General features: G+C 37.4%; 1 protein-coding gene and 1 pseudogene across 3 annotated transcripts in view; both read right to left on the bottom strand.

The window, feature by feature from the left end:
* Positions 1-25,382, bottom strand: part of INPP4B (inositol polyphosphate-4-phosphatase type II B) — an 841,422-nt gene that overhangs the window by 763,269 nt on the left and 52,771 nt on the right. The window lies entirely within an intron of this gene.
* Positions 12,286-20,008, bottom strand: LOC116529060 (annotated as a pseudogene). The gene has a single exon (XR_004259360.1). The product of XR_004259360.1 is annotated as a major facilitator superfamily domain-containing protein 10 pseudogene (transcript).

The raw sequence follows: 25,382 nt of genomic DNA, 5'->3' as shown, positions 1-25,382 counted from the left end.
TTCAGGGTTATTTCATTTTCCATATATTCTTTCTAGATCTATAGTTCTTCATGACTTGTGATTCCCTGACCATGTAAAATCTCATGTAAGCAACATGTGACATAATTTAGGATATTAGATTGGTTCCTATATACAATTAGACAATTGAGGGTCTAAATTCAAAACATTAATACTTTTCCACCCCCATGAATGTAAGAATCAATGCAGCTGCTAGAGAGTAAGCTAGATTACCAGTTTGCATATTTTTACATAAATGGAAAGGTAACTTTCCATATGCATAAATAGAGTTAACATTCCTCTGATTTTTAGGTGACTCACTCCTACAGCCCTTTCCAACACAGTCCCTAACAGAATCACAGCCAAATCTCCTTGGCATCTTGAGATAAAACTCAAAACTTTTTTTCCTGAGAAAATTTTATAAATGCCAGTAACAAGTATTAAAAGTATTAAATGTATACCTTAGATTCACTATTGTGTGTTGAATGGTATTTTTTAAGTTATTCTAGGACCCCAAACAACATTGGTAAGGATGTTTCAATTATATCAAGTCCCAAGTCAGTAATTGATAAACAAAATTTTGGAATACCCCTTTCACATGATTTGGGGTCTACATGAATTCACAACATTTAAAACGATCAAGAGTACGGACCAAAAGAGGTTATAATAAAAGAAAATGACACATTAGTGATACATTTACTATCCTATCAGAATTTTTTTCATTCCATTCTACAAATCCATGACTCACAGCTATTATTATTTATTATTTTGTACCAACATGGTACACTGAGGTCAATATTGGAATAGCACCCCCTCCCTCTTTTCCTTCATTGCGTGTTTATAACATAAAAGGTAGCAGCTAAAACCATAAGACACTGGTTCTTGCTCCATCTAAGAGATCAGGGGGGTATATCTGGCTTTTAAACAACAGAAAAATAAACATTTGATTGTAATGAAATAAAAATGAATAAAGGGAGGAAAGGAATGAAAGAGCAAAAGCAGAAATGATAAAAAGAAAACCAAGAGAAGGTATTAGTTTGGTGCAAAAGTAATTGCGGTTTTAGCCATTACTTTTACACGAGCTTAATAGTTAAACCTGTGCGGTAGAACAGGGTCACAGTGGCAGATACCACAAAAAGGAATGAAAGAGAGCCAGAGACTAAACTTCAAGGTAGTAGAGCCAGAAAATAAGGCTGCAGCAGATCAGAGAAGAAGTGGCCAAAATGCAGTGCTCTTCAGAGAAATGAGCCCATATTTACTAAATAAATGCCATTACTTTTACATTCACAGCCAAGAAACAATAAAGCAACTTTTGCCACCTCGATGACAGCTTAAATAAGTTCAGGTTCAATCTAGAGATAATTACATCTTTTCTTTAAAGTGAACGTTATTTTCACAGTTTATTAAGGTCAATTCCATAAAGCTAAGTGTTTGAATCTTCACTATGATAAAAGCAAGTAGAGTTTCTCATCTCTGACCTTCAAAAACATCCCAGAAGAGTGGTCATGAGAGTTTCAACTAAGGTTGAATATCAGAGGAAATTGAGAAAAAGAAATTGATTAAAATGAATTTTCAGCAATAGAATCAACAAGACTTAATCAAAATACAAAATGGTGAAGGAAATAGAATAGAAAATCACAGCATGTTTGACATGATAAATGCTGAAGACACAGACACTTAGCACTAAGAAATTAAGGCATTCATCACTCTAGAAAGAGAATTTCCAGGCTGAGCATGGTGGCTCATGCCTGTAATCCCAACACTTTGGGAGGCCGAGGCCGGTGGATCACAAGATAAGAAGTTCAAGACCAGCCTGGTTAAGATGGTGAAACGCTGTCTCTACTAAAAATATAAAAAAAATAGCCGAGCATGGTGGTGGGTGCCTGTAATCCCAGCTACTCAGGAGGTTGAGGCAGAGAATTGCTCAAACCCGGGAGACAGATGTTGCAGTGAGCAAAGATCACACTCCTGCACTCCAGCCTGGGCGACAGAGCAATAATCCATCTAAAAAAAAAAGGAAGAGAGAATTTCCAATTTTAACCAAAATTTGATTCTGTCTAGACTGAATATGATCTTAATGTACTTCTCATAAAGGTGTCAGAAGCTATGTGATTGCTTCTTTTTCGATTGTGAATATAAAATTAATGAGAATATAGAGAGTGCCTATGAGCTCATTTATCTTGAGACCTTAGAGGCATTAGAGAAATCAATCTCATAATACTCACTGAATTTGTGAGCTAAAAAGTGCTGTAACAATGCATGGTATCATTACTTTGGTTCTTTAGGTATATTTGAGATATTCTCAAAACTTGGCAGATTTTCAGCAAGATAGTGATGGGGCTGGGTATCAATGAAAGAGTGGTTGTTAGGAAAGTGGGAACAGGATGAAGTGTTTCATTTAGAGATTCATCCTATGAGGATGACTAACGGACTTCTTCTCCCTCCAAATTATAGGGAAAATTGCACTTTACTGTCCTTCGCGTGTTTGTCTCTGCTGATGAGTCATCTTTCAAGTGTTTATCCCATGTCCACAGGCAGGGCTCACCTCCCCACATCCCACTAGCTGTGCTGCTGAGAACAGGCTCTCACTCCTTATAGATAAACAAAGGAGGGAACAGCTTTCAGTCACTTTATGAGAGAACCATGTAGTATCCAGCATTGTTCACTATGAAATTGATTATCTTAAGAAGTAATTAGTTTCTTGTCACCAGAAACATTCAGGTCATTCATTGGCATGGATAATATAAAAACAACAGCTGGATTATTTATGGTAGAATTAATGAGAATTTCCCATCTGTGATTTAGTGAAACTTAAGAAGTATAGAAAACCAAAGATATAAAATTAGAAATTGGATGATTTTGCAAATAATCATAGAATTTATACATCCAGTAGAAAATAAATCTTTGTAAATTAGGATTTACATCTTCATGTAAGGTGTGCACCACTGATATTGCAATATTAAACATATAAAATATAATACCAAAATAAAAGAAAGCCCCATGAAAATGGATTTTGCATAAGAAAATAAGCATTTAACAACAAAAATCTAATTACTGCCCTTTAAAAATTTACTACAGAAAGGCCATTGCTTTACTTGCTGGTCATTGGTTCAGCCGAAATGACTTATTCATACTTTTTGTCTTTCTAACCTTTTTTAAAGCAAGCTTATATTAAGTTAAATTGGGTATCTTCCATATTGGCAATATTTATGTTAAGGGGAATACAGAGGTACCACGCATAGACGGTTTTTATTGACCTGGCTTCCTTTCCCCTCTTCTCTCTTAGCTTTTAGTTTCTAGTTTCATTTTATGTATCCCTTGTGGAAGATTAATTTTATTAAATATCACATTTTGCAACACTGGGATTATGATAAACAGAAATTTAGAATCCTCTGTGTACTCTGCAAAACATTAAAATGACAGAAATACACATTAAAAAGAGTAGAGAGTGTAATAACACTTCATGTAGCATATTACTTGCTTCTCCCAATCCTCCCCAACTCTTTCTTACCAATTATTGAAGTGGGTTAAGAACCTAATGTACTAGGTTCTGGGTGGCAAATAGTGAATATACAGCAGGGTAAGAGGAAAGGCAGAATGTTTGCAAACAGGTAAAGGTACATCATTGGACTACAAAGAATGAGACAAATTAGTTTATAAGAAGAAGAAATTTTAAGACTTTTCAATCTAAAAAAAAATGCCAGGGACTTGGTTTCACCTCCAGCATGTAAAGAGCTTAGAAGTTATCACTCTCATGCTTAGAGCAAGTAAGAAAGCTGAACAAACTAAAAATCAAGAACAAACTAAAAATCAAGAACTCAGGCACAGTGGCTCATGCTTATACTCCCAGTACTTTGAGGGGCTGAGGTGAACAGATTGCCTGAGGTCAGATCTGGCCAACATGGTGAAACCCTGTCTCTACTAACAATACAAAAATTAGCCTGGCATGGTGTCACGCACCTGTAGTCCCAGCTACTCGGGAGGCTGAGGTAGGAGATCACTTGAACCCAGGGGGAGGAGGCTGCGGTAAACTGAGATTATGCCACTGCACTCTGGCCTGAGCAATAGAGAGAAACTTCATCTCAAAAATAAATAAATAAAATTCAAGAACGTTTTTTACACGAACCAGAAAATTGAGGTCACAGGGAAAACCACCACCCACAAATTTGAAAGGACAGGCAAATACATAGAGTCACAACCAAGAAGAGCTGACCTGGAGCAAAAGCTGCTGGGGCTATCAATTTCTAGAAGCACTTAACTGATAATTTTAATGAATTGCTGGATGCTAAATGCAGGTTAGCTTGAGAGTGAGAAACTCCTAGAGACCAAATTTAAGAAGACCCCGCAAGTTGGTAGACTTTACCTCCAGGAACTCAAACAGGTCCTCACAGTAAAGATATGAGAAAAATGTTCTTTTTGCAGATAAAAGAGAAAAGTGACCATTTTACAATGCATCCATAGCATTCTTCATACAAAAGTCTTCCAGAAAAGACTTTGCCAGAGCTTTATCTCACCTGAGTAGGGTAATTATTCAACACCAGCCCCCTTTAGCCTTCCTTCCTCACTTACAGAGATAACAAAAAAGAGCTAAGAAATATTTGTGGACGTAACAGCCCAGTTACACAGCCTCACTAAAAGACAGACTTAATAATAATATTATAGAATACACTCCCTAATCAAACCTGTACCGCAATGCCAACAGGGCTCCAGCATAGTGACAATGAATGATGTTCAGAAGATCAAGAAGACACAGATGCTACTCAAAAAGGAGTTCTCAGGGAAACCCAAAGACAACAGAGTAGAAGAGGACAAGAAAATTAGAGGAATTTTAAGCCTCTGCTACCTATAGCTATAGCAAACATTAAATACAGCTAAGTTCCTTGTCAGAAAAACATCAACTGCCCCCTAAATTTACTATTATCCAATACATCATGCCCATCTTTCAGTAAAAAATTACAAGTCATGGTTAAAGGCAAGAAAAAACACAGTCTGAAGAAATAAAGGAACTGTCAGATGAGATTCAGATATAACAGAGATTTTAGAATTATCAGATAAAAAAATAAAATAATTATAATTAATATATTAAGGGTCTTAATGAGAAAAGTATCCAAGTAAGAATATATGGATAATGTAAGCAGAAAGATGAACTCTCTAAGAAAAAATCAAAAGAACATGCTGGAAATCAAAAACGCTATGACAGAAATTAAGAATGCTCTTGATGCCCAGTAAGTAGACTGGCATGGCTGTGTAAAAGAATCAGTGAGTTTGAAGATACAATCATAGCAACTTCCAAAACCAAACTGTAAAGAGAAAAAAAAAACAGAAAAGACTGTCCAAGAATTGTGAAACAAATTCAAAAAGTATAACATGTATATGTACTTGGAATACTAGAAAAGGAAGAAAACAGAAAAGGAGCAGAAGAGATATTTTAAGTAATAAGCAGGAAAAACTGTCTAGTATTAATGACAGTCATCAAAACCATGGATTCAGGAAGCCCAGAGAACGCCAAGAGGAATAAATCCCCTAAAATCTACACCTAGCCATGTCATATTCAAAAAAATAAAACCAAAGACAAAAATTACTGAAAGAAGCCAGGGGGTTGGAAGGGACACCTTGCCTTTAGAGAAATAAGGATAAATAATACACCAAACTTCTTATCTGAAATCACAGAAGCAAGAGGTATGTGAAATGTGTGCGTGTGCATGCAGGTTAGTATATACACGTATTTTTTTGTTCTTTCAACTTAGAGGACCTAAATGAAATGACACCCCAGCAAAAACAAATACATATAGTACCCAAATCTTGATTTGTAATACCATTCTCCACTAAAAGGAACCTGGGCTCTTTAGATAAATGGCTGATTCTAGACTGAGGCAAGAAATATCCAAGGTTAGGCTAGAGCATCTTGTAGTCCTAGTAAGAAAGAAAATGTTCCAAAACAGAAAGTAAAAGCTCAAATTGATGAGATTATATAGAGGAGCCAAGTTAGAGCTCCCTTTGGCCAAAGCTGGAACAATTTAAGGGAAAAATAAATTTGTATTGGATTATAACCCAAAGCATAAAATAATTATCCAAGAGTCTGTATTGATACAAATGACTTAATAAATTAATAAATTGGGGGATAAGAGACAATTATTCAAATAATTTAAGTAGATACTCTACCCTAAAGGAGGTAAAACATAATTCCCTACTCCTTAAGTATGAAGTGAATAGAATACAGTGTTTTTCTTCCAAAGGACTAATATGAAAATGAAGAGAGAGAGAAAAGTAACTGTACAGTGAAGAAACCCAACATACAATATTTCAGCCAGGTGCATGAAAGTCAATATGGAATAAATCATGTTGACAATATGTCCCCTCAATATGATATGATAAAAAAAGGCACTCTACCTTTGCCATTTTCTTCCCTGCTCCCCCCAAAACAATTGCTGTATAATCATGAAAACACAATAGACAAGTTAAATTGAGACACATTCTGTAAAATACCTAACCAGTAATCCTCAAAACTGTCAAGGTTGTCAAAAATTTAAAGAAGGAAAAACTGTCACAATCAAGAGGAAACTAAGGAGACATGACAAGTAAATATAATGTGGCATCTTGAATGGGATCGTGGAAAATAAACTATACACATGTTAAGTAAAAACTTTAAAACTCTGAGTAAATTATGAGCTTCAGTTAATAATTATCTATCAATATTTGTTGGTTAATCATATCAAATGTTAAAAACAGGGGAAAGTGTGTATAGGGGTCTATAGGAATTATCTGTACTATCTTCTCATTTTTGCTGTAAATCTGAAAGAGTTCTAAAAAGAAAGTCTATTAAAATAAATGCCAGGTTCAGGATAACAAGAAATCCTATTTATAGGGTTTAAATTTATCCTTCAGATACCATGTGTTGAAAACTTAACTTGCAATACAATCATGTTGGGAGGTGAGGCCTAGTGAGAGGTGATTCAGCCATGTGAGCTCTGCCCTCATTAATGGATTAATACCATTATTGTGGGAGTGCATTTCTTATAAAAGGACAAATTTAGCTCCCTTCACTCTTTCTCACATGCTTGCCTTCCACCATGGGATGATGCAGCAAGAAAGCCCTCTCCAGATGCTGACACATTTATACTAGATTGCCCAGCCTCTAGAATTATGAAAAATTTATTTATAAATTACCCAGCCTGTGGTATTGTGTTTTAGCAGCATGAAATGGATGAGACACCCATAATCTGGGTTTCACTGATATTCATATTACCAAGTTATCTTATGACATTGAGCAGTCAGCTGTGCCTGTTTATGCAACAATAATTGGAAATTACAATGGTCAATTCCAAATTTATATCCAAACTCTGCTTTGGGTAAAGTATTATGTTGGTGTTTAAAGAGTAAAAATATCACATAGGAAATAGTGACTGCCCTCCAAAAAAATCTACTGTCAATGTGGAGGTGGAGGAACACACACTAAAAAGGCAAATAGTAATTTAGAATAAGCACCAAGTAAATATAACTGCTATAAACTTTCTGAGAGATTGGTGTAGACCTGATGAGTTAGAAAATGAGTCACAGAGAAACTAGTACAAGATTTAGAGAGGTGGAGGGAGAGAGGGTAGAAATGGATGAGTATAGAGATTAGAGCAATTCAGAGAAAGTAGAGAAAAGCCCTGGGAGTTCAGATGGGAGCAATTGGAGCGTGTCTGGTTGTGGAAAGCCTTAAAACCAGCTTATAAAATATAGACATCATCCTATTTGCAATGTCTCAAAAATGCTGACCCGTGTGGTACAGAGCATAGCAATTATAATATTCAAGCCAATAAACACTTAGTACATTTAGAGTAAATAACTTTAAAAATAAGCAAATATTAATAACTTTAATAATGCATCTTTATTCCAAAAAGTTCAAGATAATTCTCAAATAAAATTTTAGTTAACTTTTTATGAAATGTATTGAGAGTAACAAAAGCATGAGATTAAAAAATGCTCATATAAAAGAACAGAAGATGGACTTTCTAAGATAAACCTGAGACTAAAATGTGAGTTTCCAGAGCCTGATAAGAAACGTTCTGCCTATCACCTACTAGTAAAATTAGAATGTTCTTCAAAATATAAGAGAAGCTAGAAAACTTTTTTTTTTTTTAATGTCCATAGGTTATTGGGGGACAGGTGGTGTTTGGTTACATGAGTAAGTTCTTCCATGGTGATTTCTGAGATTTTAGTGCACCCATAACCCAAGCAGTATACACCACACCCAATTTGTAGTCTGTTATCCCCACCCCCTTCCCAGCCTTCCCCACTGAGTCCCCAAAGTCGATTGTGTCATTCTTGTGCCTTTGCATCCTCATAGCTTAGCTCCCACTTAACAGTGAGAACATACAATGTTTGGTTTTCCATTTCTGAGTTACTTCACTTAGAATAATAGTCACCAATTTCATCCAGGTTGCTGTCAATGACATTAATTCATTCCTTTTTATGGTTGAGTAGTATTGCATCATATTTATATGCCACAGTTTCTTTATCCACTTTTTGATCAAAAAGATAATCCACCATGATCAAGTGGGTTTTATACCAGGGATGCAGCAATAGTTTAACATACACAAGATTTAGAGAGGTGCAGAGAAAGCATTCGACAAAATCCAGCATCCCTTTTGATTAAAACTCCCAGCAAAATCAGCATACAAGCGACATACCTCAATGTAATATAAGCCATCTATGACAAACCCACAGCAACCATAATACTGACTGGGAAAAGTTGAAAGCATTCCCTCTGAGAACTAGAGCAAGACAAGGATGCCCCCTCTCACCATTCCTCTTCAACATAGTACTGGAAGCCTTAGCCAGAGCAACCAGACAAAAGAAAGAAATAGAGGGCATCCAAATAGGTAAAGAGGAAGTCAAACTGTCTCTGTTTGCTGATGATATGATTGTTTACCTAGAAAACCCTAAAGAATTCTCCAGAAAGTTCCTAGAACTGATAAATGAATGCAACAAATTTTAAATATGCCAAGTTAATGTACACAAATCAGTAGCTCTTCTATACACCAACAGTGACCAAACTGAGGATCAAATCAGTAACTCAACCACTTTTATAATAGCTGTAAAAGAAAAAAAAAATACTTAGGAATATACCTAATGAAGGAGGTAAAAGATCTCTGCAAGGAAAACTACAAAACACCGCTGAAAGAAATCACAGATGACACAAACAAGTGAAAACACACCTCACGCTCATGGATGGGTAGAATCAATATTGTGAAAATGACCATACTGCCAAAAGCAATCTACAAATTCAATGCAATTCCCATTAAAATACCATCAACATTCTTCACAGAATTAGAAAAAAAAAATCTAAAAATTTATATGGAACCAAAAAAGATCCCACATAGCCAAAGCAAGACTAAGCAAAAGAGCAAACCTGGAAACATCACATTACCTGATTTCAAACTATACTATAAGACCATAAGCACCAAAACACAGCATGGTACTGGTATAAAAATAGGCACATAGACCAATGGAACAGAATAGAGAACACAGAAATAAACTCAAATACTTACACCCAAGTGATCATTCAACAAAGCAAACAAAAACCTAAAATAGGGAAAGGGCATCATATTAAACAAATGGTGCTGGAATAATAATTGACTAGCCACATGTAAGAGAATAAAACTGGATCCTCATCTCTCACCTATACAAAAATCAACTTGAGGTGGTTAAGGACTAAAATCTAAGACCTGAAACTAAAAGCTCTAGAAGATAACATTGGAAAAATCCTTCTAGACATGGGTTTAGGCAAAGATTTCATGACCAAGAACCTAAAAGTAAATTCAATAAAAACACAGATAATAGCTTGGATTTAATTTAACTAAAGAGCTTTTGCACAGCAAAAGGAATAGTCAGCAGAGTAAACAGATAACTCACAGAGTGGGAGGAAATCACAATCTATACATCTGACAAAGGACTAATATCCAGAATCTACAATGAGCACAAAAAATTAGCAAGAAAAAAAAATCCTGTTAAAAAGTGGGCTAAGGACACGAATAGACAATTCTCAAAAGAAGATAATACAAATGGCCAACAAACATATGAAAAAATGTTCAGCATCACTCCTGATCAGGGAAATGCAAATCAAAACCACAATGTGATACCACCTTACTCCTGCAAAAAGGGCCATAATCAAAAAATCAGATAATAGAAGATGTTGGCCTGGAAACTTGAAAAGTTTTAATAGATTTTCAAAGCTGGGGGCCTATATAGAAGAAAGAAATAAACTGGAGCAAAAAAAAAAAAAAAGCCTTATGTAATTAAATTGATTAAATATTAAACTGCTTTATTTAAAAATTATATTAATATCTATTTCTATATGATGCAGAAAAGAATATTGTATTAAATTGAGATCCTCTTTTTCTTATATTAAAAATAAGCCAGGTTCCAGGAATGTGCTATTTTTTTTCTCCTTTAAAACCTTGAAAGGGAGACATATGAAGCTCAGCATCTCAAATGGGTGCACCAGTTAATGAACCCCCCACTTTGTCCCTCTCCCACTCTCTAACACCAAACACAAACTCCATCGCAAGTTTTCAGAAACCTGCCCACATTTAAGAACATTCTAATTAAAGAATAATAATGTTAATACCTAGCATCTATAAAACATAACTATGTACTTGATGTTTTCACATACATTATTATCTTTTGACCTTGGACTTCACAGCTGGAGAAAAATACATTATGTACTTACAGAAAGGAAATAGAGATACAGAATATTGCAATGATCTGACAAAATCAGATGGCTAAGACAGGGCATGACTTTCTGGTTTTATCACCAAAGCTTAATTTCAAAGCATAGAGGCTTCATTTCAGAAATTTACTGCTGTGTGGAAAGGGACTGTTTTATATATTGTTATATATATTGCTGTTCTACAAGAGCTTTTGTTTCATTTCATTTGATTTCAGCAATTTGCCAGGAGAAGGAAATGACTGTATACTAAAGGGTCAGAGATTATAACAGCAGTAATTAAGATGAGATTCTGCCTATAGCATTAGCACATTGTCTACTGCTCAAACATATGGTAAATTCTATGAAAGGTACGTGTAGACGGCAACCAGCAAGGGGTAGATAGATTGGGGAGGATTAGAATGAAAGAGTTTATTTTGTGGTCACTCAGCATCGAGGCTTTAAATAGGCCTATACCATGGCCTGCCACTAACGTGGCTCTTGATTTCTTCTTGATGATTAAGCTTCAATTCAGTGACTAGTTTAATATCTTACCATATTTTCCTACATAAGAATTTCCTAATACCTCGGCTCCCTGGACTGCATCCCCAGGGATCATGAATGGCTTATTTTTACCTTCATTTTCAGCTATAATTATTTCCAGAGTCACCACCCTCCTGTAAAAAATCTGCACCCTGACACTCAGGCTCTGCTACTTACTCATTGACAGCTATCTAAACTTGCCGCTGTCATTGATCCTCCTAAATACTGACTCCCCACCCAGATGTTCTCATACCGCATTGCACTGCTCCCAGCCCACCTCCAACAATCCTGGCACCCAAGTAGGGTTGACAAGAAATTCTAAAGTGAACTTAAAATTTCAGTAACCAAGCAAAAATTGTTTAAAATTAGTCAAATTTCTTTTTTCTTTTTTGAGACGGAGTTTCTCTCTTGTTACCCACAATGGAGTGCAATGGTACGATCTCGGCTCACCACAACCTTGGCTTCCTGGGCTCAAGCAATTCTCCTGCCTCAGCCTCCTGAATAGCTGGGACTACAGGCATGCACCAAATTTTTAAATTTCCAAAGGAAATAGCCCTGTATTGCCTCAGTTCATCACACTGGTTGTATTTATGTGATATTTTCTTTTTTAAAAAATAAATTTTAGCTAGATGTGGTGATCCTGTGCCTGTAGTCCCACAGTTACTTGAGGCAGAAGGATCAATTGAGCCCAGAATTCAAGGCTGCAGTGAGAAATAATGGAGCCTCCAGCCTGGGCAATGGAATGAGACTCTTTTGCTAAATAAATAAATAACTTTTTATTATTTTTTGGAAAATGTTACTCGAATTGGAAAAACAATACATATAAATTTTTAAAACTTAAAGGAGAAAACAAAACAGAAAAAAATACAAGAATCATTCATATATCTCAGTGAATGTTAATATGAAACACACAGCAATGTTTATTATTATTAATAAATACATTTTAATAATGTATTTATATAAATAATGTATTTAATAAATAATGTATTTAATTAATGTATTTAATAAATAATGTTTATTATTATTAATATATACATATTATTAACTGAACGTTAATAATATGAAACACACAGTTCATTTTGCTAATTTCACTTAGCATTTTATCATAAACATTTTCTCATAACATTAATAATTCTTTGAATCCTTTTAGGTGTTGGATGATTTTCTATCATATGAATGTGTGATAATTTATTTAATCAGTGTCCCAAGGACTTTTTCTCTTAGCTTATGGAAAGTGCTCTAAGGTGAGTTTAAACAGGGACACTAATAAGCCCATTACCATGTACTGAGAAAAAGTGACTTATCTCTTGGCCATATTCTCATTAACTTTAGAATGGAAAATGTTGTAAGAGTCTTCTCAGATGGAAAAATGACTACACATCTAAGCCCAGCAGCCTTTCTAGGCCACACAAAGCCAGTGGGAATGGATTCTCTCCACATCATAGGTAAAAGGTTGATGTAAAAACAATACCAATCTTAATTCAAACACTGCTCTGACTTTCAAAATTGAAAATGAAGTGCCCAAGATATTTTTAGAAATACAAGACAAAAAATTACCAAAAGTAGATCTCAAAAGGAATTGGGCCATGTAAGATTCTCTATACGCCAGTCTTGGCCCCGATGCTCCCTTCACCAAATAGATATCTGCAACCAAACTCAGGAGCTGGAAGACCATGTCCATTCCATCGAAATACTCATCTTCTAACTCTTTGACTATCCCAAGACACCCTCAGAAGTAAAGAGCGAATGACAAAAGTGCTACAGAATCAAGGATGGGCCAATGAATAACACACATGTTTATTTGTTTAATCACAAAGAAAAAAACACATGGGAACACCCACAAGAATGTTTTGCTTCTAGTAAATGCCCATCAAAAGTGGAACTTCCTAAAGAAGATAAATTATCCTTAACAATAAACAATTTAATCAGGAACGAGTCAGCCAGAAAGTCCACTAGACCCTAAATTACTAGAAAACAAGAACTGACTTGTCCATTCTCGTATCCCTAGCACCCAGTCCACTGTCTGTACCAATATTTAGCTTCTATAGAAGCTCAGTTAGTGTTAAGCCGAACAGAGAAGCAGAACTATGAGCAAGATGCATATTCCAAAGCAATGATAAGAACAAAAGAATTCAGGGCAAAACAAAGCAAATGATATGCTTGTTGCAGCAGCTAGGGTTCAAGCCCTGCAAGTAAAATGTATCTGTAAGGATTTTCCTCAGAGGCCTCAAAGTCCTAGTCAAAGAATAGCGCTAATACCAAGCACTTTAATCAATTGTGCATAGAAAAACTGTGATTTCAAACATCAAACAGAAAAGACAAAATAAATGAATAGGGTGCAGAGCTAAGCACTTTCTATTTGTTACTAGGATTAATAAAACATTTTCGAAGGGTTACTGAAAACAAAACAATATAAAACCAATTGCATTTTAAAATACCAGTAGCAAGGCGTCAGAAAATGTAATAAAAGTATTACTTTAAAATAGCACGAAAAAAATCCACAAAGTAGTTAAGATTACACTTAACAAAATATATGCAATACCTTTCTGAAAATATTATACAGCTTTTCAAAATATCAAAGGAAACTAAACAAATGGATAGATGTACCATATTCATATATTAGAAAATTATATAATATATAGATGTCAGTTCTACCCCAATTGATCTATAGAATCAATACAATTACAAAGAAAGAATTAATGGATTAATTTTGGTGACAGTAGTGGTATCTATTTACCTAAATATCTGCCTATCCATCTATGGATCTACCTATGTATGTATGTATCTGTCTATCACAAGCTAATTCTAAAATGTGTCTATTGGAAAAACTAATTATCAAGAATAGCCAACACATTACCAAATAAAAACAAGGTAGGAGGACCTGTCATGCCAGTTATCAAGTCTTATGATTTTTTAAGCTATAAAGTATCCAGAATATCAGACTGTAGTTTAAGATTGTGCAGATTAGGGATAGACAAATAGAATGGGAGCAGTAAGAAGGGCCCAGAATCAAAGACATATGGAAGCTTGATTAATTATAGGCCTGAATTAAAGGCCTGTAGAAAAAGAATGGACTTTTCAGTAAAAGAGGCTGAAACAAAGTAGAAGACAAATCACATTAGATCCCTACTTATACCATAGACAAAAAAAATTGTGTGTAGATTAAAGAACTAAGTGTAAAAGATGAAAGTTTACAATTTGAAAAAAAATGAGAGAAAATAATATACTTAATGTTCTGGGGTAAGGAATGATTTCCTAAACATGAAAAGCCCAAATTATGAAGATATCCTGGATTATACCAAATTGAGAACTTCTGTTTATCAAAAGATATCATACTTTAAAAGTAAAAATTCAAGGCACACAACTGAGAGATAATATTTGTAATATGTTAAAATACTAGCTTAAATATATAAAGCTCACATGTCAATCAAACAATGACTAATAATAAACATAGCAACTCTACAAAAGGAGCAATAAATAATACTCCAAAAGTTGGGTAATGTAATTTGGGAAGCAAATTGGTATTATGCAGTAAGATGTACATACATTCATACACTGTAAGCTAACAATACAAATCCTAGGTGTGTGTGTACGTACGTATACATTTTGTCATGTTACATATATATGTGTCTATATATTCATGTATAGGAGAATGCACGAGAATATGCATCCAGCACTCTTTGTAATGGTGAAACATAATTCAAGAGTAAAGTTGATTAAAAAGCATGGTATACTAATTTTGGGGAATACTATATAGAAATGAAAATGAGTAACTACCAGGGCATGCAATAATACAGATGAATGTCAGGAATATAACATTAAATGAAAAAGCAGGTTATAGAACAGCTTGACAAATGTAATGCTTTCATTTATATAACTTTAAATGTATGAAAAAACAAACAATATATTGTTTAGAATAAAGAAATACAGATAATGCTATAAAGAAAAAGCAAGGAAACTATAGCCGCAAACTTCAAAATAGTATCTCTTAGGAGGCACAGACAGATGACAATGGGATGGGTCAAGAAACTTCAAAGGCAATTGTTCCCTTAACTGTTGTATATTCACTTTGTATACCCTACGCATATTTTATAGTTGTTGTTGTTGTTGTTTTTCTGAAATAGGTAACAAAAATAAAACAAAAGAGATAGCGCTGTCTTAAATTTCTCGTAATGTCCTTGTGCTGATAACTTTTCCTTTTTAAAGCTGTTTTTCAGTTTGTAAAATGAATTTTAACAGTATTTACTTCACAAAGCTGTGTGAAAAACATAGCAGAGCTTAGAACAGTATCTGTCACATAGTAGGAGGTTAAAAATTGCTAATTATCATCATTACTCTCATCAATATCTATTATTACCAAAGCAATCATGAATGCGGCCAAAAAAAAATCTCTGGCATCTCTGCTCACCCAATGCTTTAATTCTCTCTACAATCAATAAAAACAAACTTGATTTTGTTTTTTTTGGTATAAAATAGCTGCTTTATTCTGTTATCAGAAACCTGGTGCATAGTAAAAAAAGAAACAAAAACAAAAAAACAAAACACACACACAGAAACTCGAACAGCCTTGGAGTGCTACTGCTGGGAATCATAAAGGAGTGAGGCCGAAGGAGCTGCCAGGGCTTCCTCCCCCACCCACTGGATCTCCCTGGACTGGGAAGGAGGGGGTCAGGCAAGCAGGGTGCAATGGCTCAGCTACTCAGCCTTGAACGTCTGCGCTGGACAACTCAGCTTCGCAGGACAAGGAAGGGGAGCAGGAAGAGCTCCTACCACGCAGTGAAGCAGGCCTGGGTTCTGGCCAGCCAGCACACTGAAGCGGCCACCAGGGTCCCCATGACCCTGGCCAGAGTGCCTAGGCTGTGCAGTGTGCCCATGACCATGCCCTTCTGCCCTGGCGAGCCTTAGCCAGCAACCACGGAGGACAGGCAGGGCACCACAACCGCAGAGGCAATGGAGTAGAGCAGCAGCCCCAGGCCTAGCATTGGCAGAGAATGGTCCCAGCCGATGAGGAGGAAGGCAGGCACCAGCAGCATGAGGGCTGGCTTCATCACAGAGACTTTCCTGCCAGGGTGGATCCGCCAGGCACGGGCACCCTGGATGGTGGCCATGATGAGGTGGATGAGGAAGAACATCTTCCCCTGCTGCAGGCTGTTGAACTGGAAGCGCTGTTGTGCTGGGAAGCTCAGCGTGTACTCCAGGCCCGAGAACAGGAAGAGGTAGAGGAAGCCCACTATGCCCAAGCGGCGCAGGCTGCTGAATCTGTCTCCAGTGGGTGGGTCCTGGCCAGGAGCCACAGCGGAGAAGCGCAACAGGGCCAGGGGGCTGAGTAGATCTGCGGCACCGCGGAACCCTAGGGCGATAGAGGGCGCCCCATTTCTCCAGAGGCAGCATCTCTGGCAGGAAGCAGGAGATGAACAGCAGGTCTGAGGCTGCGAAGAGCAGGGCAAACCAGGGTGCCATTTCTACGGGCAGCGAGGCTGCAAGCATAGGGCCCAGGGTGAAGCCCAGGGAGAAGGCCACCCCGATGACCGCCTTGCTTTGGCTGCAGGCCAGAGGCGAGCCCAGGTCAGCAATGATGGCCGTGGAGAGGCTGACGTTCCCCTTGCTGATGCCCCCAATCAGCCTGGATGCCAGGAAGGCCGCAAAGCTCCCAGAGTTGGCCCAGACGGCATATGAGGTGGCCACACCCGTCAGAGACAGCAGCCTCACGGGGCACCTCCCCAAGCAGTCAGAGGTGGCCCCAGTGAGTGGCACAGCCAGAAGCTGTAGAACAGAGAAGGCCGAGCCAATCAGATCTCCTAACAAGATGCTGTTGTACCTCTTCTCCACTGGCATCCCAATGGTGGTGGCAAACCAGTCCACTCAGCGCTGCCAGGAGACACAGGGGGATCGTGGGCACGGCCGTGGCTCTCCAGTAGCCCGGGCAGCAGGGGCAGCAGCAGCGTGAAGGTCAGGAGGTCCAGCAGGAGGCCGAGGAAGACGACGGCGACCACGCGGCAATCCGGCAGCTGCTGGCCGATGGGTGGGCGCGGGGTGCAGCCTCCACCCCCTCCCGATCCCATGGTGGCTGCTCCTTTAATCAACTACCTTTGAAATCTTTTATATCCTGCTGTTCTTATCACTACAAATCATTTTTCTAAAACATCCGTAGTTGCTGTGAATATCTAATATGCCCCTTATATGTTCTCGCCTAATTTAATCATTATTTTCAACTTAAGAATATTATCTAATATGAGAAAAATGTACAATGCTTCCATGTTTATTGCATTTACATCCATTACTCCTAAAATAAAACCCCTTATTGTTGAATTTGGTTACAGTATTCATGCATGATACAATAAATGTGAGAGTCATGAAGATAATCATTGCTCTACATCCATCTTCTCGTATGTGACAAGCACATTTATATATGCTTAAGGGATGCTTGTAGAATGAAAGATGGGTTGCAAAATGAATGAATTAAGGAGAAGTAAACAGACTTGGAGGTTTCTTGTTCAATTTGAAGAACAGAGCAGAATGTTTGCCTCGTTTGTTCAAAGACAACGGTGCCATTAAAATGATAAAAATCAACACAAAAGGGAAAATATATTAAAATAATTGGGGGTTTCACAGTCAAATTATTAAATTCCTAAGAGGAAGAAAGTTGCAGGCAACGTGTTAAGAATAAACAGAAAAGAAGATGCTGTAACCAGGGAATGAATACTCTGAACATGCTCTGTGCTAAAGCCAGCAGACACAGTTGATAGTAGGGAAAAAAGATGCTGAACAAAAAAGAGGTAAAATTCTGTCTGCAGAAAGGCTACCCAGAGAGACCACCTCTTTCTGCCAGAACATAAAGGCAAAGCCACCAACAGCTTATCATTTATATCCAGGCAAAAATAAATAAGTAAATAAATAAATCTAAAAGAATTCTCTCTGCAGATTTGAATAACTGCTGCAGAAACTAGACTATTGATATTGAAGTTGGCACCTACCTATTCTGGCATTTATGCTTTCTCAGCCTAAGAGGAAGGTTTCTGTTCATTCACCCTAGAACACAGACTGACATTTATAAGACCCATCCACATCCAGAGAGTTTCCAAAAAGCTTCTCTATTCAGGAGAATCTGCTTATGTGGAAAATGTGTGTGTGTAATTGCAGAGAAAAAAAATATACTACCTACCCAGATGATGAATCTAGTTCCATACTCTCAAACATAAACAGAAAATTGGAAATAATTAAACATATTGCCTCCATATAAGAGAAAGACCAAGAGAAAAACTGAGATTGTATTCATCAGTGAAGTTCAAGAAAGCAAAAAGCTAGCATTTATTTAGAGCTTACTATGTGCCAAGCTCTGAACTGAGAATTTCACATGCTTAATCTAATTAAATGTTCCTAGTGTCCCTATAAAAAAGCAGATAGAGAACTCTAGATTCAGAGAAATTAAGAAACATTTCTAATGTCACATAGTAAGTGACTGAGCCTAGATATGCAGGCAGGTCTTCTAAAGTCTCTATTCTTTAGCCTTACGCTCTACTGGCTTCTGAAACATAGCATCTATAAAACAAGAAGTCTGCTATATAATGAGATGGCAAAAAAGCTTCCATAAATGTCAGTCATGATTACCATCAGACAAACAGAAAAATAAAGTCAAAGAATTTTCCCGAAACACAGAGAAAAAAGGCAAAGAGAAGAGAATTTGAGCTAACGGAGAAGAGACATAAAAGATCTACATCTAGGTGATTGAACTTCTACAAAGTGAAGACAGAAAATATTTGGAATCATCAAAATTTCCAATCTAATTAAAGAAAAAGAAGCTAGACAAAGTTTCATGCTATTTTATATCCCTAACAGAAAGGGAATATCCTAAAGTGCTTCCGAAGTAAAAGAAAATAATAAAAGGTTGCTAAAAAAAAAAAAAATTGCAATCATTTTGCTTTTGTCATCATTAAATGTTAAAAAATAAAATTAGTGTAATGCATTCAGAATTTATGGGAAAATTTAAACCTAAATTATCTATTTTTATATGTGAGTTAAAATAAATATGTTTTCAGATATTCAAGAATTCAGGAAATTTATCTCCCATATATTCCTTGAGCAAGTCACTGAGGATGACCTAATCAAAATAAGAATGGAAATCAAGAAACAGAAAGATACAAGAAATAGCAACAACAGAAGTAAACCAGAATAAAGTGAAAATAAATCTCACTTATGAAGAAAGCCTAAAGAGCAACTGATTTCAACTGGAACAGGAAAACACTGGGCCATCCACAGAAAAATCTCAAATTAGAAAAATTACATAGATTCTAGGAGCTCCCAGGCAAGGTGGTCAAATAGGAACCACTCTGGTCTGCAGCTCCCAGTGACACCAATGGAGAAAGCAGGTGATTTCTGCATTTCGAACTGAGTGACTTGCTTCATCTCACTGGGACAGGTAAGACAGTGGGTGCAGTCCACGGAGGGCAAGCAGAAGTAGGGTGGGGCATTGTCTTACCCGGGAAGCACAAGAGGTTAGGGAACTCCCTCCCCTAGCCAAGGGAAGCCTTGAGGGACCCTGCCCTGAGGAACGGTACATTCTGGCCCCAAATACAATGCTTTTTCCACTGTCCTCACCACTCACAGACCAGAAGATTCCCTCAGATACTTACATCACAAGGGCTCTGGGTTTCAAGCACAAAACTGGGCAGCAGTTTTGGAAGAGAACAAGCTAGCTGCAGTTGTTTTTCATACCACAGTGGTGCCTGGAATGCCAGTGAGACAGAACGGTTCACTTCCCTGGAAAGGGGGCTAAAGCCAGGGGGCCAAGTGGTCTAGCTCAGCAGATCCCACCCGTATGGAGCTGAGCAAGCTAAGATCCACTGACTTGAAATTTTCACTGCCCTAATTTACACTCCCACCAGCAGTATAAAAGCATTCCTATTTCTCCACATACTTTCCAGCATCTGTTGGCTCCAGATTTTTTAATGATCGCCATTCTAACTGGCACGAGATAGCATCTCAATGTGGTTTTGATTTGCATTTCTCTAATGACCAGTGATGATGAGCATTTTTTTCATATGTTTGTTGGCTGCATAGATGTTTTCTTTTGAAAAGTGCCTGTTCATATCCTTTGCCCACTTTTTGATGGAGTTGTTTATTTTTATCTTGTAAATCTGTTTTAGTTCTTTGTAGATTCTGAATATTAGCCCTTGGTCAGATAGGTAGCTTGCAAAAATTTTTTCCCATTCTGTTGGTTGCCAGTTCACTCTGATGATTGTTTCTTTTGCTGTGCAAAAGTTCTTAAATTTAAGAACCATTTGTCTATTTTGGCTTTGGTTGCCATTACTTTTGATGTTTTAGTCATGAAGTCCTTGCCTATGCCTATGTCCTGAATCGTATTGCCGAGGTCTTATTCCAGCGTTTTTATGGTGTTAGGTCTTCTATTTAAATCTTTAATTTATCTGGAGTTAATTTTTGTATAAGGTGTACGGAATGGGTCCAGTTTCAGCTTTCTGGCTAGCCAGTTTGCCTAACACCATTTATTAAACAGAGAATCCTTTTCCCCTTGCTTGTTTTTGTCAGGTTTGTCAAAGATCAGATGATTGTAGGAGTGTGGTGTTACTTCCAAGTGTAAATTAGTGCAACCATTGTGGAAGACAGTGTGGTGATCTCTCCAGGATCTAGAACCAGAAATACCATTTGACCCAGCAATCCAATTACTGGGTATATACCCAAAGGATTCTAAATTGTTCTATTATAAAGACATATGCACACGTATGTTCATTGTGGCACGTTTACAATAGCAAAGACTTGGAACCAACACAAATGCCAATCAAGGATAGACTGGATAAAGAAAATGTGGCACATATACACCATGGAATACTACGCAGCCATTAAAAAGAATTAGTGCATGCCCTTTGCAGGGACATGGATTAATCTGGAAATCATTATTCTCAGCAAACTGACACAAGAACAGAAAACCAAACACCACATGTTCTCACTCATAAGTGGGTATTGAACAATGAGAACACATGGACACAGGGAGGGGAACATCACACACTGGGGTCTGTTGCGGGGTAGAGAGCTATGGAAGTGATAGCAGGGGTTGGCGAGTGATAACATTAGGAGAAATACCTAAAGTAGGTAATGGCAGAGGATGGAGGCAGCAAGCCACCATGGCATGTGTATACCTATGTAACAATCCTACAATATCTGCACATTTATCCCAGAATTTAAAGTATAATAAAAGAAAAAAAGAAGAAGGAAAAGAAAAAAAAAGAAATTTTCACTGCCAGCACAGCAGTCTGAAGTCAACCTGGGACACTCGAGCTTGGTGGGGAGAGGAACATCTGCCATTAATGAGGCTTGAGTAGGCAGTTTTCCCCTCACAGTGTAAACAAAGCCATGGGGAAATGTGAACTTGGCAGGGCCCACTGCAGCTCAGCAAAGCCACTGTAGCCAGACAGCCTCTCTAGAGTCCTACTTTCTGGACAAGGCATCTCTGAAAGAAAGGCAGCAGCCCCAGTTAGAAGCTTATAGATAAAACCCCCATCTCCCTGGGACAGAGCACCTGGGGAAATGGGCAGATGTGGGTGCAGCTTCAGAAGACTTACATGTTCCTGCCTCCTGGCTCTGAAGAGAGCAGCAGATCTTCCAGCACAGGGCTCAAGCTCTGCTAAGAGAAAGACTGCCTCCTCAAGTGTGTCCCTGACCCCCATGCCTCCTGAAAGTGAGACATCTCCCAGCAGGGGTCAACTGACACCACATATAGGAGAGCTCCAGCTGGCATCTGGCAGGCACCCCTCTGGGACAAAACTTCCAGAAGAAGGAACAGGCAGCAATCTATGCTGTTCTGCAGCCTCCACTGGTGATACTCAGGCAAACATGGTCTGGAGTGGACTCCTAGAAAATTCCAGCAGACCTGCAGAAGAGGGGCTTGACTGTTAGAAGGAAAACTAACAAACAGAAAGCAATAGCATCAACATCAATAAAAAGGACAACCATGCAAAAACTCTATCGGATGGTCACCAATAGCAACAGCCAAAGGTAGATAAATCCACAAAGTAGAGGAAAAAGCAGCTCAAAAAGGCTGAAAATTCTGAAAACCAGAATGCCTCTTCTCCTCCAAAGGATCACAACTCCTCACCCACAAGGGAACAAACCTGGATGGAGAATGAGTTTGATGAATTGACAGAAGTAGGCTTCAAAAGGTAGGTAATAACAAACTCTTCCAAGTTAAAGGAGCATGTTTTAACCCAATGCAAGGAAGCTAATAACCTTGATAAAAGTTACAGGAATTGCTAACTAGAATAACCAGTCTAGAGAAGAACATAAATGACCTGATGGAGCTGAAAAACATACCACAAGAACTCCATGAAGTATACACAAGTATCAATAGCCGAATTGACCAAGCCAAAGAAAGAATATCAGAGATAAAAGGTCAACTTAATGAAATAAAGATGAAAACAAGATTAGAGAAAAAAGAACAAAAAGGAACAAACAAAGTTTCCACGAAATATGGGACTATGTGATAAGACCAGATCTACATTTGATTGGTGTACCTGAAAGTGATGGGGAGTATGAAACCAGGTTGGAGAACATTCTTCAGGATTTTATCCAGGAGAACTTCCCCAATCTAGCAAGGCAGGCTAACATTCAAATTTAGGAAATACAGAGAACACCACAAAGACACTCCCCAAGAAGAGCAACCCCAAGGCACATAATCGTCAGATTCTCCAAGGTTGAAATGAAGGAAAAAATGTTAAGGGCAGCCAGAGAGAAAGGTCAGGTTACCCACAAAGGGAAGCCCATCAGACTCACAGTGGATCTCTCTGCAGAAACCCTACAAGCCAGAAGAGAGTAGGGGCTAGTATTCAACATTTTTAAAGAAAACAGTTTTCAAACTAGCCAAACTAAGCTTCATAAGTGAAGGAGAAATAAAACTCTTTACAGAGAAGTAAATGCTTAGGGATTTTGTTACCACAAGGCCTGCCTTACAAGAGCTCTTGAATCACTAAATATGGAAAGGAAAAACCAGGACCAGCCACTGCAAAAACATACCAAATTGTAAAGACCATCAACAATATGAAGAAACTGCAGCAACTAATGGGCATATCAACCAGCTAGCATCAAATGACAGGATCAAATTCACACATAATATTAACATCAAATGTAAATGGGCTAAATGCTCCAATTAAAAGCACAGACTGGCAAAGTGGATAAAGAGTCAAGACCCATTGGTATGCTATATTCAGGAGACCCATCTCACATGCAAACACACACATAGGCTTAAAATAAATGGATGGAGGAAGATTTAACAAGTAAATGGAAAGCAAAATTTAAAAAGACCCACAAGGGTTACAATCCTGGTCTCTGAAAAAACAGACTTTAAACCAACAAAGATCAAGAAAGACAAAGAAGGCCATTACATAATGGTAAATGGATCAATGCAACAAGAAGAGCTAACTATCCTAAATATATATGCACCCAATAAGAGCACCCAGATTCATAAAGCAAGTTCTTAGAGACTTACCAAAAGATTTAGTCTCCCATACAATAACAGTGGGAGACTTTAACACCCCTCTGTCAATATTAGACAGATCAATAAGACAGAAAATTAACGAGGATATTCAGAACTTGAACTCAGATCTGGAACAAGTGGACCTAATAGACATCTACAGAACTCTCCACCCCAAATCAATAGAATATACATTCTTCTCAGCAACACATATCACTCTCTCTAAAATCGACCACATAATTGGAAGTAAAAACTCCTCAGCAAATACAAAAGAAAGTAAATCATAACAAACAGTCTCTCAGACCACAGTGCAATCAAATTAGAACTCAGGATTAAGAAATTCACTCAAAACTGCACAAATACATGGAAACTGAACAACTTGTTCCTGAATGACTACTGGGTAAATAATGAAATTAAGACAAAAATAAGCATTTAAAACCACTGAGAACAAAGACACAACATACCAGAATCTCTGGGACACAACTAAAACAGTGTTTACAGGGAAATTTATGTAACTAAGTGCCCACAGCAGAAAGCAAGAAGGATCTAAAATTTACACCCTCACATCACCATTAAAAGAACTAGAGAAGTAAGAGAAAACAAAAAGCTAGCAAAAGACAAGAAATAACTAAGATCAGAGCAGAACTGAAAAAGATAAGGATAGGAAAACGCCTTTGAAGAATCAATGAATGTAGAAGCTGTTTTTTTAAAAGATTAACAAAATAGATAGGCCACTAGCCAGACTAATAAATAACAAAAAGAGAGAAGAATCAAATAGACAAAATAAAAACTGAAAAGGGGATATCACCACTGATCCAACAGAAATACAAACCAACCAGCAGAGACATCTCTATGAACATAAACTATAATATCTATAAGAAATGAATAAATTTCTGGACACATTCATCCTCGCAAGGCAAAACCAGGAAGAAGTCAAATTCCTGAATAAAACAATAACAAGTTCTGAAATTGAGGCAATAATTAATAGCCTATCAATCAAAAAAAGCCCAGGACCAGGTAGATTCACAGCTGAATTCCACTAGAGGTACAAAGAGGAGTAGGTATCATTCTTTCTGAAGCTATTCCAAACAATAGAAAAAAAAGAGACTTCTTCCTAACTTATTTTGAAGTCAGCATTATCCCAATACAAAACCTGGCAGAGACACAAACACACACAAAAATGTCAGGCCAATATCTTTGATGAGCATCGATGAGAAAATCCTCAACAAAATACAGGCAAACCAAATCCAGCAGCACATTAAAAAGCTTATCCTCCATGACTAAGTCAGCTTCACACCTGGGATACAAGGCTGGTTCAACATATGCAACTCCATAAATATAATCCACCACATAAACAGAACCAATGACAAAAACCACATGATTATCTCAATAGATGCAGAAAGGCCTTTGATAAAATTCAACACTTCTTCATGCTAAAAACTCAATAAACTAGGTATTGATGGAACGTATCTCAAAATAATAAGTGCTATTTATGACAAATACACAGCCAGCATTATATTTAATAGGCAAAAGCTGGAAGCATTTCCTTTGAAAATTGAGACAAGACAAGGATGTACTCTCTCACCTCTCCTATTCAACATAGTATTGGAAGTTCTGACCAGGGTAATAAGGCAAGAAAAAGAAATAAAAATTATACAAATAGGAAGAGAG

The sequence above is a fragment of the Sapajus apella genome, unplaced genomic scaffold (assembly GCF_009761245.1).
Source record: "Sapajus apella isolate SASKATOON/1434 unplaced genomic scaffold, GSC_monkey_1.0 scaffold61, whole genome shotgun sequence".
In the NCBI taxonomy this organism is placed as follows: domain Eukaryota; kingdom Metazoa; phylum Chordata; class Mammalia; order Primates; family Cebidae; genus Sapajus; species Sapajus apella.
This window is presented reverse-complemented; position numbering and strand designations above follow the sequence as displayed.